Genomic DNA, 17,342 nt, shown 5'->3' with positions numbered 1-17,342 from the left:
TACAGTGGCGCAGTGGTTAGTGCTTGTACCTGAAGAGCAAGACAAACTCCTTGTGTAGGGGTTCAATTCCCACAGGATGCATGTCCATGGTTCAAATCCAGCCAGAGCCTTTTACTTTTCTGTTCTTTGAAGCAGGTGGAAGTATAAAGGTAAGAAACGAAGTTGATTCCTTGGGAACCAAAATGGTGTGATTGGTAGTTCCGTTGGATTGGAAATTTCTGATCGGCCCGGTTCAAGACCATGGCGAGTGATCGCTGGCAAAAGGAGCTCGCCGGGACCCCTCCCCCCTGACAAGGTTCCCAAGCAGACAAGGGAGCTCGCCGGGACCCCTCCAGGTTCCCAAGCGGACAAGGGAATTCGCCGGCACCCCTCCCCCCTGACAAGGTTCCCTCTCCCTGACAAGGATCAGCAGAGAAAATGTTTTATAAAAACACTAAGTCCAAACAACTGCATCTTTAAATATTTGAAAAGCAAGCCAAAGCTTTCTCCCACCTTATGGTCTGGTGGTAGAGAAACAGTTTTGTCAGCAGAAGGCCCCTGGTTCAATACCAACTACTGCTTTCTTTTCCTCAAAATATATCCTACCTTGTTAAGCAGCTTGCAGAACACTCAACAATAAAATGTCTTTAAAAAATTTAATACGTGCAATGAAAAATACTTCAGCTTTATTTGTTTATTAAGAACAAACCATTCCATAACATGTGAATTTAATAAGTACTTTTAACCATTCCATAGAAGCAGAGAGTTGTTAGAGAAGGATTACATTTGCTTCTAATATTTTTAAGGTTTAATTAAGGATGCTTAGAACATGCACAATTTGTTCACGGACAAGACTTTTCTCTAGCTCAACCTCCCATCCTGTCCCGAAACAAACTGTTCTAATCAAAATAATTTCATAACAGACAGCAGGATAGTACAGAGGTGTAGGATTACCACAAACTTTTTTTTGAGTAAACTACCGCATAATAACTACCAAGCCATTCCTCCCCTCACACCTACCTCCTCCCAGACTCCCTCCTTCAACTCTCCCCACCCCCATCCCCACATATGCATTACTCCATCATATCAGTAAGAGTATAAACACACACCTGTGTACTTTTGAGCATTTTGGAACAAAGAATTTACTTCAACGCATGGATATTATTTACTCATATTTCAGTCAAAAATTTAACAAATATTGCAATTTCATCATGATGATTGTCAATATTACATCAATGCAGACATACACTTTCAGTATCAGTTTGCTGATCCCAAACAAAAGCAAAGAATAAATTCCTTCAGCCTTCCTGCAGCCTTTCCTGACTTCTTTACTATTAACAGCACCATACATAGTCACCGCACTAGAAGTGCCGGTCGAGCATACCACAACTTATGTAATACAACACTTGGTACATTAAGATTCATGCTATAAGGAAATGGAATTCTCTTACTGCTACTTTAAAATCTAAACCATCTTAAGTAACATTTAGAAAAATGCTACAAAAAAAAGTCATTTCCCAGTATTGATACATCGTTTTTATTGAATGTTATAAATTATTCCTTTAATTATATTTTCATTTTGTATATCCTTTTTTTTTCTTGGGAGTCCTTTTCTTTGTTAAGCCTGTATTGGCTTTTTAAAGCACTTCCCTCCACATTTATATATGTATTATCTGTGGAAAACCATATAAACAATAAACAATAAATGATTGCAGAAAGTATATCAAAAGATTATCGTCCAAAATGGACATCCTACAAATGACTGGAATTGTTTCTCCCTTCTAGCCACTCCCTAGTAAGTATAACTCAGTGAAACAAAGGAAAAGGAAAAAAGAATCCAAAAATGCATTGTGGTTTCGATGATGTAATATGAGCAATTTTGGAATAAATAACTGACCAAAACTGACTATATTAACCTCAACAACAGGCTTCTTGTGCTAAATGTGATAGATACATGAACACACTAACTGTGACATCTGTCCTTGTTGAAATATTTTGAAAATAAGTATGGTTTTCATTAGTTGATCCCTGGTGAACTCAAACAACCATTAACCTCTGCCCACAACATTAGGCTTCCTGTACTCAATGTGGCACAATTACATACCAAATATGCGATCTGTCCAAGCTTCTCTTGCGATATTATGTTTAGGGAGATTTGTTAGTGTACAGAGACAGGTGAGAGGGGATTGAAGTAAATGTTTGGCGTTTGTCGACTTCAAATGACCTTTGACCTCCACCAAAAGCAATAATAGGCTCTTTTGATATGGTACATCTTCAAACCAAACATGAGATCTGTCCAAGGTTCCCTTCTTGCAATATCATGTTTAACAAGGCTTTCACGTTTTGACCTGTTGTCTCCAAATGACCTTTGACCTCCACCAAATCAAGAGGCTTCTTTTACTCATTGCTATACACCTTCATACCAATATGAGATTTGCCCATTCTTCCATATTGAGATATCGTGTTTACAAGGTTATCACAATTTAACCCGTCGACTCCAAATGACCTTTGACCTCCACATAAATCAATTAATTGCCTTCTTGTACTCACTGTGGTACTTCTACACACCAATATGAAACTGGTCCGACCCTTCCATCTTGAGATAGCGTGTTTAAGAGGTTTTCACAATTTGACCCCTGGTGACCCCAAATGACCTTTGCCTCCACATAACACAATAGGCTTCTTGTACTCACTATGGTACTTCTACACACCAAATATGAAACTGGTCCTACCCTTCCTTCTTGAGATAGCGTGTTTACAAGGTTTAAAAATTGACCCCTGGTGACCCTAAATGACCTTTCACCTTCACATAAAACAATAAGCTGCTTGTACTTAATGTGGTTCTTCTACATACCAAATATGAAATTGGTTCGACCTTCCCCTTTGAGCGATATCATGTTTACAAAGCTGAGCGTTACAAACGTACACATAAATGCCAACAGACATACACACACACACACACACATACGCCATGATAAAAGCAAAGGTAAGGATGATCGTCGAAACCTAAATGACTTAATTTACATTGTCTTTCACACCATCGATTAAACATGCAGTGTATGTAACAGCAGCAGCATTATATCACTGACTGACTGTGTACACTATTGTCCTTGAGTGAGAATTGTTAAGTCATTGAGAAATACGATACATATCAACCGAATAAACAAAACCTCAACCACAGAGATACCCCTGGATAGATTGTCAGCATCACTTTGACCCTGTTAGACAATCAACAATGGCTATTTACTAGTATTATCCACCTAGTGATCTGCTGGATTCTAGAACTGGGTCATTTAAAGAGGCATATACAGCTCAAGGGCATCAAAGCTTATATATCCATCCATATGGATCCACTCGGATCTCATCAAAAGGAGTCGGTGTGGCCATGGCTTTTATTTAATCCTATGCCCATGCAGGGGAGGAAGGAGGGGGGGGGGTTCTCTTCCATACCAAAGATAACATTGGACTTCAAATGATGTAGCTTCCAAGGCATATTTAGACTAAAGTAGGACTTAACTTAGGAGGGCTAAACATCCAAACTTGTGATAAGTTTAGTGTGTGGTTGAAAAGGGGTAATGGGAGGGGGGGGGGGGGGTTGCACACCCTGTATCAGTATCTACACATGTTGGGGAAAACTTTGGGGAAATGTTTTAGCCTTTGATGAAATATTATATAAAGTGACATTGTATCATCTTCCCCAAATAGGGCCATGCAGTGCTCTATTTTACAGTCTGAGGTGGTTGTGAACATTTGACCTTGGACCTTGAATTGACAATTGTACAGGAATCAGTTTGACTCAACCATCGAGAATCACGTTGGCTAATTGAAATCAAAACTATATGGAATAAACTTGTTCAGATAATTACATTCATGGTGGTATAGGTACTGTAAACTAGTAGTTTCAACTATACAGGTCCCTCTTGAACAAAAAAATATTGAATTTCATTCATGATATGCTTACTTTTATAGCTGTTTATTATAGAGCTCTAATATATAACTTTAAGTATGAGGAGTTAAGCTTCTAAAATAACTATCAAAGAAAAGCTAAAACTTGAGCTACATGTCGTATTCCTTTCAAGAGGAAACCTTAAACTTTTCAATGCCTAAAAGCGCTGTGTATGATTCAGATAAATAAATCAATTGAGAGACAAGTTGGGTTTGTGGCACAGGAGGATTTCATTGATTAATTGATTACCTATATATTCTCCTCCTTTTTTTCTTTACTCCCACTCCCACTTCAACCTCAACTTATTACTCGTACACAAAGCATTGGTAAACAGATTGATATCCATGCATTTGCACATACTGTTAGGCCAAAGAAGTACATACTAAACCTCAACTTATTACTCACACAAAAAGCAATGGTAAACAGATTGATATCCATGCATTTCCATTATCCACACATAGAAACATTAACACTGAGTTACATTGCAATTAACAGATGTCTCATAGTAATATTGGCTACACCAACCCCCCCCCCCTCCCCCTCTACCCCCTGGAACTGGTGTCACAATTGGCAAATGGTCTAATTGTCATCATGGTACATGTAATGGTCACTTAATAGCACACATGGTCAGCGCTCTAATTTGAACATGGTCAGACCAGGGACATGCTCAAAGGACCCTGGGGGGGGGGGGGAGTGGTAAGGGTGGATGGGAGAAGATTCGGAGAACTATATGTACCCCACCTCTATTGTCAGTGGGGGTGAAAAGTCCAGTCGGGGGATTTTTTCCGTCATAGAAGAAATATACCACTCCTCTGGAGCCAGGACTCCCTTCAATAAAGGTTCAGTCCCTACCTGAATCAGAAGGGAATGGGGTACATGTTAGAATTTGTCCCTCCCCCCTTCCCCTCTAAAAACCTTGTGGAGGTGACTAAGTGAGACTAACCACAAGGGTTCTAATGTTCATTTCTGGTTCTCCTGGTCGACACCCGGATCCGCCATAAAACAATTTTTTACCAGATGCATAAATATGTATGTGACTATGACAATTTGTACATCTGGACTGCCTAAATTTTTTTCTCCAATCTAATTAGATAAATAAATAGATTTTGTACCTCAAGAAGGATGTTACCAATATGTCATTAATATCTTATGGTTACAAAACGTGCGTAAAGAGGAAACAAACCGTTGTTTGGATAAACTTAGCTCTGAATTATATACATATGTTTCTTTATCTTAAAGTAAACAACCACGCAAGTATGTGCAAAAAAGACCCACAGAGAATTTTTTTTGGATTCAAAGGTTCAACACTTATTATAAAGTCAGTTTCTTAAAGGGATTTTCTGAAGGCAAACGTTTTAGGCATATTTTTTGTTATTTAATATGTAGCAGTGTTCTGAAATTATTAATTCCAAAATCTAATTTTTTCACAAAGATTTGAACAAATTTTCAATCCTTTCTGGTTCCTTCAAATTTCCTTCATATTTCGTATCATATTTCCAAAAGTCACTTATGTTGTTGATGTTGGAAACTAGTTGTCATAGTGCACCATTACTAAGTCCACAAAACAATGTAGCATGATGACCTATGGTTTCACTTAAAAATAATAATAATATACAGTTCTTATAAAGTGCAAAAAAAACATTTTAAAAATCTCGATGCGCTAAAAAAAAAACAGAAACCAAAAAAAAAAGAGTAAAAAACATGGCAGTGTTAGCATAACATATTAATGTCATGAAAATGTCCACTTTTGCATCATGACAATTTGGGTGGGAAATGACGTTTGTAAAATTAATGATAATTCCTAAAAATTCTGATTTAGTTTACATGCTTTTAGTCAATATCAATATTATTCCTAATTTCAGTAATTTCCAGTAGTTTTGGTAAAACTTTTTTGAATCCGGCAATCGAAACGACATCGGATTATGTACATAAATTTAAACTCCCGACACATGGTTCAAAAGTGACAGAGTAAACTAACATTGAAAGGCACCGTGATATACTGTGGAGAATGTAACAAACCAATTATATCATAGAGTTGTAAATTTTCAGCTCTGAAAACCAAGTCCAAACTGTAACTTTTCTACTTAACATTAGCTTAACGTACAACATGTCTTTAACGGTCCAGAACTTGACTTCAATTTCTGATCCAGAAAATATTTAAACTTGTGTTAAATTGATCATGCTTTATATATTAAATTAACTAAATTAATAAAGTTAATAATAATAATAATAATAATAATAAATGAGACCTATATAGTGCCAAACCAGTAGACAAAAGTCACTGCCTCAAGGCGCTTTACAAAGAAAGCAAATTAATTTACAAAAGAACAAGTGAAAAAAATGGGTCTTATGTAAACTTTTGAAAGTAGAAAGTTTAAAACATGTTCGAATGTGATCTGGTAACTTGTTCCATAGATAAGAGCCAGGGTATTCAAAGCTTCTGTAACCATAGGTCTTCAAGTTTGTTGGAGGAACGAAGTGTGCGAGTTGGAATCCACGGCAAGAGAAGTTGCGACAGGTACACAGGCTGTTCCAGATGATGAGCACAAAAGGTGAGAAGAAGTAGTCTATACTTAATTCTGCAGCTGATAGGGAACCAATGAAGTTCCTTCAGAAGTGGAGTGGGTTGGCATTTTCTTCCCTTCCTTTTCACAACACAGGCAGCGGTGTTTTGGATCTTTTGAAGCTTCTGGATGTTTCTGGAAAAGTGAATTTAGGAAGTCAAGCTTTGATGACACAAACACATGGAGCAGTATCTCGCTAGTCTTATTATCAAGGCAATTCCTCATCAGACTGATTTTCCTCAGTGGCCAATTAGCAGAACGACAGAGATTAGTAACATGATTTTCAAGGTCTGGACAAAATATGCACCAAGGTTTCTAACAGTCGAGGAGATATTAATAGAGTCTTTACCAACAGAAAGTGGTGGAAAATTAGGTGTAACTTCAGAGAATCATGATTGAAAAACAATAAACTCTGTTTAACAATGAGATGTTTAACACTGAGATGTGTGCATATATGGAAGGAGGGAGCAATACCATGTATGTAATAGTGGCAAGTTTTTAGCTCCCCATGAAGGTAACCATAGCAACAGCCGGTGGCGGGGGTGGTGAGGGGGTAGGGATCTGACATAAGATCTTCAGTCGAATTTAACACAGCCAAATCTTCAATGCACAGGATATGACCTGCAAAAAAGCCTGTTTGGTTTTATATGAAATGTGAAAACAATTTTTTTTCGCTATGGTACTGAAAAATTCCTAACCAAAACAAAAACCAGAAACCAAAGAAAAACACACACAAAAAACAAGCAACACAGCACAAAAGAAACAAAAACGAAAAAACAAAAACAACGATAGGGGAGAAAAATAGGACGAAACAGGAAGGCAGGGATACAGAAAATAAACAAGCGATCTGAAATTGGGAAAAATCAACGAACACATATCCTTGTCACTTTTATTTTTATTTTCTCAAGATGTCGTCAAGATAAACATATAAACGATCCAGTCCTGTTCAAGACAGGGTTTAGGGGGAGAGAAAGGGTAGAGGCTTTCCATATGTGAAAACAATCGAGTTTATCTGGATAAGTATTAAACCTTCTATCTTAAACTGTCATTAATTGAGGCACAACTGACCTATATATGTATGTATTTTAGATCCTCCTGCGAGCAGGAACTCGCGAAGAAGCCATCTTTGGCTTATTAAAGCCGCAAGCTGACCGAAGTCAGTCTCTTAGATTCATATTTATTATTCTGAGCCTTTTTACAAATTTAGGAATGATCTGTGAGAGTACATGAATTCCAGGGACACGTTTAAGCTGGGGACTGGGGACGGGGACTGGGGACGGTCCATGACTTCCAGGAACTGTCCCCGGAAATCTGGTACGCCTGGTGTTCCTCAACAGTGTTCTCAGTTTCATGGTATATGCTCTTATTTGATATACTGAGCTATAAAGGAATTTTGATCTGAAAAAGCCTGTCGCCATAGCTGATTCTGACAGAAATAGTTTAGTACCTGCATTAATTAGAACATGCACTCTCTGATGAAACATATATGATGAAATTAATCTACAATAGTACTGTTGAAATAGGTCAAATAGAGAGAGAGAGGGAGAGAGATTTCTAAATCTGGATCCAGTGTTTTTAATTGCCTTTTGGAGATCAATACATGTCAGCTTTGAGAAATGGGGACAGTCTTTTTTGCAAATGCAATTTGATTCCAAATTTTCAGGGACTTTGCTGCTAAGACTTGATTTAGAAAGAGAGCATGGTGTATTTGAACTTTAAATTTAAAGCCAGGATTAAAAACTATCGCTGTTAATGTGCTCTGAATGACTTAACGAATTCCTTTTTCATCGATTCCATACAATATTATAACTATAGCTCCACTTTCATGGTTATGGTATGACATTCGCTCATTAAATCAGAAAATTTTTGCAATTTTGGAATGAGTTAATCTGAAGGGTTGGAATCAAATTTGAATGAAGCAATAGTTCATTTTTCTCCATAGCTCATAGCTCCACAATCATTGTTATGACATGACACCCACTCATACCATCAGAAATTTTGCAATTTGGAATGAGTTAATCTGAAAAGTTAATTGGAAACAAATATGAATGAAGCAATGGTTCATTTTTTCCATAGCTCACAGCTCCACATTCATTGTTATGACATGACACCCACTCACTCCATCCGAAATTTTGCAATTTGGAATGAGTTAATCTGAAAAGTTGGAAACAATTTTGAATGAAGCAATAGTTCATTTTTCTCCATTAATAATAGCTCCACAATCATTGTTATGACATGACATGACACCCACTCACTCCATCAGAAATTTGTCAATTTTGGAATGAGTTAATCTGAAAAGTTGGAAACAAATTTGAATGAAGCAATGGTTCATTTTTCTCCATAGCTTTATAATAGCTCCACAATCATTGTTTTGACATGACACCCACTCATTCCATCAGAAATTTTGCAACTTAGAATGAGTTCATCTGAAAAGTTTGAAACAATTTTGAATGAAGCAACGGTTCATTTTTCTCCATAGCTCCACAATCATTGTTATAACATGACACCCACTCATACCATCAGAAATTTTGCAATTTGGAATGAGTTAATCTGAAAAGTTGGAAACAAATTTGAATGAAACAATGATTCATTTTTCTCGATTATTTGCATTCCAGTCTGCTACTATTAACTTGGTGTGTTGTTCTCAAAATCATGGGGTTAACTAAACCTTGGGTTTATTGTTTTTGTGTATGAGATCATTGTTCCAACTACCATGTTCATAGTTTGACTGGTTGAACTGGGTTATTATTACCTTAAAAGCAAACATAATATAATCTTTGACCTTCACCTTGTACTCACTAAGGTGTATCAACATACCGAGTAAGGGGTTTCTCCAAACGTTCAGTTAAAAGCCAAGGCATAGCACACACATACACACACACACGCACCCACACATGCCATCGTCCTCACATAGATGCCTTCAGCAAGGAAACAAAAATATTAAAATAAAAAAAATAGTCACAGCCATAAAGGACACCGGAGGTATAACTTGACACCTCATCAAATACAGCTCTTCACAAATTAATTTTATTTCCCTTTTATATATTTCAAATCAATAAATTTAAGAACTGGGACACCTAGATAAATAAATGTCTATTGACCTATTTATTTATTTACCATGCTTGATGTAACAGCTGTTTCGGGTGATGATAAATCTGAAAACCGCAATTAAAAAAAAAAATACCGTGAGATTCCAGTGTTAATATCACTTCATAAATTAGAAATAAAACAAAGGAAGGTAATTACTGGTCACATTTTAATTGTTGTTTCATTTAATCTGCAGGGTATATACGGTATTCATCATTTGTCATAATGGTCATTCTGCACTAATTAAACATCCCCCTCCGGTGGGCCGGAGGGGGATGTATCAGAAATCCTATGTGTCTGTTCTACACATTTGTCCGAAGCAGATCAAGGAAGGGGGGTGTGCATAGCCCTGCAAGGGACATTGAAGCAGGGTCCCAGGTTGAAATGGGTGGGTGTCTTCCCCCCCCCTACAGAACAAATCAAACTTTCAGTCGAATGGTGCATTTCCTGAGGCATATTTTTGACTATAAATTTGGGTCTAACCACAAGGGTGGTGCTAGTTTTTGGGGGCTGTCGTTTTATAATCAGTGATGTCATTGAGAGACTGGTATCACTTTATGATCTGAAACTGCTTATTTTCTCTTTGTCTGTTCAGCTTTTATAGGTTGACTATTATCAGTATTTACAAAGAAAACAAAAAACAACATTGCTTTAAAAAAAAAAGAGTTAAAAAAGTATAAAAAAACAGAATAGTGAAGTACATGTGGCTCGATGATGTCATATTATAGACTTGTTCATGTCTTCCATCTTTATCTGTGAATGAAAGCATTGACATTTAAAACATGTCAAATAGAGTTGTTCACCACTATCACATAGACCATTGTCGGGTTTCTATCAAACACTGTTTATCCCCTTCCCGTCGTACCCTCCCCTTCCCAACATCCCCCCTTCCTTACATCCCCGCACCTTCTTCAAAAGGGAGGAAAGAAAATAGAGGGAGCTTTTAAGGAGTAACTTACAAATCTCATAACCTCAAGACAGAGAGAAGGCTCAAACATACCATGTTTTATTTGCTTGGCAGTGATTGCTATGTTTGCTGTTCGGGATACACTAATTCTACTCTGCTTGTTGACTCTGTTTCATCAAAGAAAAAAGAGACAATGCCTCTTGCCGCACGAATGTGAATACGAAAATTCTTCTCTGTGACTTGAGAAAGAGTTGGGGAATCTCGAGTGTCAATGTTTACTGTACAATGTATCTGTTAGGGCCATCAATCACATTGAAGCATAATACATCATTCATGTACCTGGAGACACTGTTGGCAAACCAAGTTTGATCTACATTGGGCAAAAATGGGTCATGTGAATAGGTGCATGCTGTGTATTAGAACAGATAGCAAAACAGATTCACCAAAGAATTTCAAGCCCTGGGGGTATAGGCTGGTTCAGGTGGGTTATGGATTAAAAAAATACAAATATACAAAGACATTGTAAAGGCACAAGAGGCCTCATATAAATAGCTGCATTATATCGCCCGATAAGATGGATACCATCATAGGGATATCAGACAACACTATCTACTGAATGTGACATGTTTAAAGCTTGAAACATCCATCATCAATATGATAATTTGTGACAATAAATTTGTGATTGTAAACACTGATCCATTGAAGAACAATCAACGTATGACACATAGGGAGCAGAGAGCTGGTGAATACTGGTCCATATAAAGAGACCCTGGGGTTTATAAGCAAGGTTTATCCTGTTTAGTATCTGGGTGGACCCAACTCCAAAGGAAACAAGTTCCCACCTTCATGGGTATGCACAGGATTTTAAAAATATTTCCTGACTGGCTTAGGTTAGAATCAACCTTTATAAGGAAGGGCCAATGAGTTGAATAAAGGACTTTATAAAGGGAGGCAGTGTGGCCCTGTGGACGTCTGGTCCACTATGGCCCCTTCCCACTTTATTGTGCAACACCTATCTCTCTCCCCCCTTTTTGCATCACACCTCTCTCTTCCCACCTCCCCCACCCCCCTGTTGCATCACCCCTCTCTCCTCATCCATACAAAGCTAAATTCTTTACAATGGATGATAGACCCCAATCGACCTTGTTAAAATTATGAAGTTGTAAAAGCAGAAAATTAAAATACAGGTCAGATAACTAAAGAGATCCAATAACCCAATCATGCTAATAACTGCTCATTAATATCTCTAAGATTTTCACTTTGTTCTATAATTAGTCACGAATTGAAACAATAGAACGAAACAATTATTAAATCGAATACTCGATCAGGCCCGAGGATCGATGCCTAGGTTATCAAATCAACAATGCCCACCCACCTATGGTTATAATTATATTTTCATCGACACATGAGTCATTTTACAATCCATCCATACATCTCCTCTCCCTTAATTCTGATGCGACAAACAAGCGTTATAAAAAACCTCACCAATCCGAGCTGCTGCGAGCCAGCCTAGTTGTTCCAGTCCACAGCCATCCGATGAAGAAAGCAAGAAGCGTGACTGTCTTTCGGACACTTTCTAATCCGTGGAGGGATACGAAGGCAGACACTCCAAGGGTGCTGTGAACTCTTGACCTTTGCAGGCAGCAGATCTATGGTGATGTAATTAAGCTTTACCCACTGTGGGCTGAGAAGAATATTTCAGAGATGATGGAAAGGTGAAGCCCATGTAGGCTGAATTATCAGACGGTAGGCATTTTAAACAGATGATTCTATGGAGTAAATTATAGTGCGCCGTTACAGTATATTATGTGCAAATTTTGGCTAAAATGAGGCTTTAGATGCATAATTTGTCATTCCAAATAATATAATATTGATAACAAAATGTTGACAATTAATATGTAATAGTAAAGTATTTTTGGTATAATTCACATTATCCTCAAGAAAAGTCTTGAGCATGGCTGTAAAGCACGTGGCGAAGAAAACAACAAAATTCATATACTGGGGGGGGGGGGGGAGGGGGGAACTAACTGCATAGGAACGTACGACATTGAACCAGGAATGAATCACATGGACAGCCCCATGCAAATTATAATTACAAGGGCAGGATGGGGCATAGGCCCAAACTAGGGCCCTCAAAATTACAGGGCAAAAGGGAAAAGAGGAAAATAAGAAGACCAAGTGACCTGCTAGACACTAACACTTCATTAAATATCTTTAAGCAAATCATTTTTGGGGCTGCCTATTCATAATAATATTTTGAAAATTGTAGGGTATCATTAATTATACATCAATGGAAATCTACGAACGAGATCTTGTAAATACATGGCACTGAAATGTAAATACACTTCCTACTTTACTGCCTAATGACCGGTTTTGGGCCAAAAACTCAAGAAGGAACATCCAGTTTTCCTGACTGGAGAGTCTTTCTGATATTTCAAGTTAATTCTCTAATACCAAAGAGAAAATTGTGCATTCCATAGAATTTCTAAAATGTTGTTGTAAAATCAAACAGATATTACAAACCGACAGATGAAAGTCGCACAACCTTGCATATTGCCCAAAGCACTTCAAGTGTTGTAGCCATATGTTTGGGTTTCATTTTACCAACTCTTATGGCCTTAGAAATTATCCAACTTAGAACACTTGTGATCCAGTTATTACCTCTGACATTTCTCTTTCTCCCCCCCCCCCCAAAAAAAAAGAAAGGAAGAAAAATCCTGTTTACGCACAGCAGACGCATCCTGTTAAAATTATACATAGGCCTCATACAGTATATAGTACCGTACTAACATCAGAGAGTTCAACAAACTGGAGAATATTTCTTTATGAAGTTTACGGCATTCGTTTTTATTCCATCACGCCCACTCTGATCAAGGAAGCAGTCGCAAAATTGTTCAGATTTTTTTTTTTTTTTTTTTTTTTTTTTTTTTTTTTTTTGTACGGTTGATATTATATACGTAAAACTGTGTAATGTTACACATACATGGCTAAGGACACATTTTTAAGCTTGAAACAAAGGCGGGGAAATTGACACACACACACAAAAAAAATTCCTACCTATGGCTATTAAAATAAACAGGAAATTTGATTGAAGGGAAGTGATTGGTGCAATGAAAAGGCAACAACATTAAATGAGATTTTTGTTTTTGCTCTGCAGGAAATGGTAGAGACGAGTAAACACCTTTTTATGAATAGACTAATCGTGAAAATATTTAATTGCTTCACAATCATTTAATTATTAGGAACAACTGTGTATTATCGTTTCGTACGGTTTCATAATTTCTGAATCGTGTAAAAATTGAGAGCACCTGATGTTTCAATCCTAGCAGGATTTTTCGTCAGTGGCTTAAACTGAAAAGAAACTAAGAAGTACATGAAGAGAGACAGACGGACAGACACTTTAGATTGGACAAATGAGCAATGAATATCTAGAGCAGATCTACAGGATAGAGAATAGAACAGGAGAATAGAATAGGAGAAATAGAACAAAGAATTACAGAACAAAAACAAAAGAAAACAAAATATAAAGTACAAATAAGATAAGGAGGAATCGCCCAAACTAAGGAATACAGTAACAGGGAAATGCTAAAATAATTATTATGATTATGAAATTACATTTATATGGCACTTGTTTCTAAAGGTAAGCTCTAAGTACTTTACAAATGAAATAAACTTCATAACTTTAATAAACGAAAATAACAAATGAAAATTTAAATAATAAGACAATAAAAACTATAAACAATAAAAGCAAACTAGAGATACTGTAAAATTGATACTAACAAAAGCAATATAAAAGTGCCAGAAATAAAAGCTGACACAGAAATACAACAAGCTTTGTCAAGAGATAGTAGTAACTATAGGTAATTAGGGAAATACAAATAAGTAAATAGGAGGTAATGAGAGAGAAGCAGAGAGAGAAACACAACAAGCTTTGTCAGATAGTAGTAATTACAGGTAATTAGGGAAATACAAATAAGTAAATAGGAGGTAATGAGGAGTGAAATAGAAAGCAGAGAGAGAAACACAACAAGCTATGTCAGATAGTAGTAATTACAGGTAATTAGGGAAATACAAATAAGTAAATAGGAGGTATTGAGGAGTGAAATAGAAAGCAGGGAGAGAAACACAACAAGCTTTGTCAGATAGTAGATATTATAGGTAATTATGGAAATACAAATAAGTAAATAGGAGGTAATGAGGAGTGAAATAGAAAGCAGAGAGAGAAACACAACAAGCTTTGTCAGATAGTAGTAATTACAGGTAATTAGGGAAATACAAATAAGTAAATAGGAGGTAATGAGGAGTGAAATAGAAAGCAGAGAGAGAAACACAACAAGCTATGTCAGATAGTAGTAATTACAGGTAATTAGGGAAATACAAATAAGTAAATAGGAGGTATTGAGGAGTGAAATAGAAAGCAGGGAGAGAAACACAACAAGCTTTGTCAGATAGTAGATATTATAGGTAATTATGGAAATACAAATAAGTAAATAGGAGGTAATGAGGAGTGAAATAGAAAGCAGAGAGAGAAACACAGCAAGCTTTGTCAGATAGTAGTAATTACAGGTAATTAGGGAAATACAAATAAGTAAATAGGAGGTAATGAGGAGTGAAATAGAAAGCAGGGAGAGAAACACAACAAGAATTGTCAGATAGTAGATATTATAGGTAATTAGGGAAATACAAATAAGTAAATAGGAGGTAATGAGGAGTGAAATAGAAAGCAGAGAGAGAAACACAACAAGCTTTGTCAGATAGTAGTAATTACAGGTAATTAGGAAAATACAAATAAGTAAATAGGAGGTAATGAGGAGTGAAATAGAAAGCAGAGAGAGAAACACAACAAGAATTGTCAGATAGTAGTAATTACAGGTAATTAGGGAAATACAAACAAGTAAATAGGAGGTAATGAGGAGTGAAATAGAAAGCAGGGAGAGAAACACAACAAGAATTGTCAGATAGTAGATATTATAGGTAATTAGGAAAATACAAATAAGTAAATAGGAGGTAATGAGGAGTGAAATAGAAAGCAGAGAGAGAAACACAACAAGAATTGTCAGATAGTAGTAATTACAGGTAATTAGGGAAATACAAACAAGTAAATAGGAGGTAATGAGGAGTGAAATAGAAAGCAGAGAGAGAAACACAACAAGCTTTGTCAGATAGTAGTAATTACAGGTAATTAGGAAAATACAAATAAGTAAATAGGAGGTAATGAGGAGTGAAATAGAAAGCAGAGAGAGAAACACAACAAGAATTGTCAGATAGTAGTAATTACAGGTAATTAGGAAAATACAAATCAGTAAATAGGAGGTAATGAGGAGTGAAATAGAAAGCAGAGAGAGAAACACAACAAGCTTTGTCAGATAGTAGTAATTACAGGTAATTAGGAAAATACAAATAAGTAAATAGGAGGTAATGAGGAGTGAAATAGAAAGCAGAGAGAGAAACACAACAAGCTTTGTCAGATAGTAGTAATTACAGGTAATTAGGAAAATACAAATAAGTAAATAGGAGGTAATGAGGAGTGAAATAGAAAGCAGAGAGAGAAACACAACAAGAATTGTCAGATAGTAGTAATTACAGGTAATTAGGGAAATACAAACAAGTAAATAGGAGGTAATGAGGAGTGAAAGCAGACAGGAACACAACAAGAATTGTCAGATAGTAGTAATTACAGGTAATTAGGAAAATACAAATAAGTAAATAGGAGGTAATGAGGAGTGAAATAGAAAGCAGAGAGAGAAACACAACAAGAATTGTCAGATAGTAGTAATTACAGGTAATTAGGGAAATACAAACAAGTAAATAGGAGGTAATGAGGAGTGAAAGCAGACAGGAACACAACAAGAATTGTCAGATAGTAGTAATTACAGGTAATTAGGAAAATACAAATAAGTAAATAGGAGGTAATGAGGAGTGAAATAGAAAGCAGAGAGAGAAACACAACAAGAATTGTCAGATAGTAGTAATTACAGGTAATTAGGGAAATACAAATCAGTAAATAGGAGGTAATGAGGAGTGAAATAGACTGCTGAAAATCAAAGCAAGAAAAAATGTTAGCAAACTGCTTATATCTACTGCAGAAAGCATGTGTAGGTAATTCTGTAAGAATATAAAGAGGCCTGACAATTCAATCCTAGTAGTATCAGTTCAGTTCAAATTATCATATACTGGGCATTTCATGTTGCAAATGGAAAGTAAACATTAACCCTACTTGTGTGAAATAATAGCAATTTAATTTTTTCTTTAGACCCTGTGTACCCACTTTCCAGGAAAATCTAATCTAAAATCTAAAATTAACATGCTAGCTACTAAATTTGATTTCTCACTGGTTTATAAGTATGCAGCTACTGTATGTGGTTTCTCACTGGTTTATAAGTATATATGCAGGCTACTGTAAGTGGTTTATCACTGAGCCTGCATACTGCATATAAACTAGTGAGGAACCACATAGGGTAGCCTGCATACTGCAAAATAAACTAGTGAGGAACCACATACAGTAGCCTGCTTTCTGCACATAAACCAGTGAGAAACCACATATAGAAGCTGCATACTGCAAAATAAATATGGTTTGTTACTTGTTTATATGTATGCAGGTTATTGCATGTGGTTTCTCACTCCATGGCACACACCCAGCTCAGAAAGAAATGAACTTTATCGTTACCACTTTGACTAATGGGCTAGATAAGGTCAGTTGGTTAAGAGCCAAATAAGATGGTATGACAGAACCTAAGCTATTACACAATATAAGGTAAGATCTTGTTGATTTAATAAACAAACATTTGTTAAATTTATTTCAAAATAGCAAATTATATCTTTGAGAAGAGCATGTAAGCAAATTATAGCTTTCTGTATC

At 36.4% G+C, this 17,342-nt stretch overlaps 1 long non-coding RNA gene across 1 annotated transcript; it reads right to left on the bottom strand.

Moving 5' to 3' along the window:
- Positions 1 to 655: 655 nt before the first annotated feature.
- Positions 656 to 13,000, bottom strand: LOC139967366 (uncharacterized). The gene is made up of 2 exons (XR_011792978.1): positions 11,969 to 13,000; positions 656 to 6,624 (listed from the first exon to the last, which is right to left on the bottom strand). It is a non-coding gene; the product is annotated as an uncharacterized lncRNA (long non-coding RNA).
- Between the last annotated feature and the right edge of the window lie 4,342 nt (positions 13,001 to 17,342).

This window comes from Apostichopus japonicus, chromosome 5 (assembly GCF_037975245.1).
Source record: "Apostichopus japonicus isolate 1M-3 chromosome 5, ASM3797524v1, whole genome shotgun sequence".
NCBI classification, from domain to species: Eukaryota; Metazoa; Echinodermata; class Holothuroidea; order Aspidochirotida; family Stichopodidae; genus Apostichopus; species Apostichopus japonicus.
The sequence above is the reverse complement of the archived record's forward strand: the minus strand, read 5'-3'. Positions and strand labels throughout refer to the sequence as shown.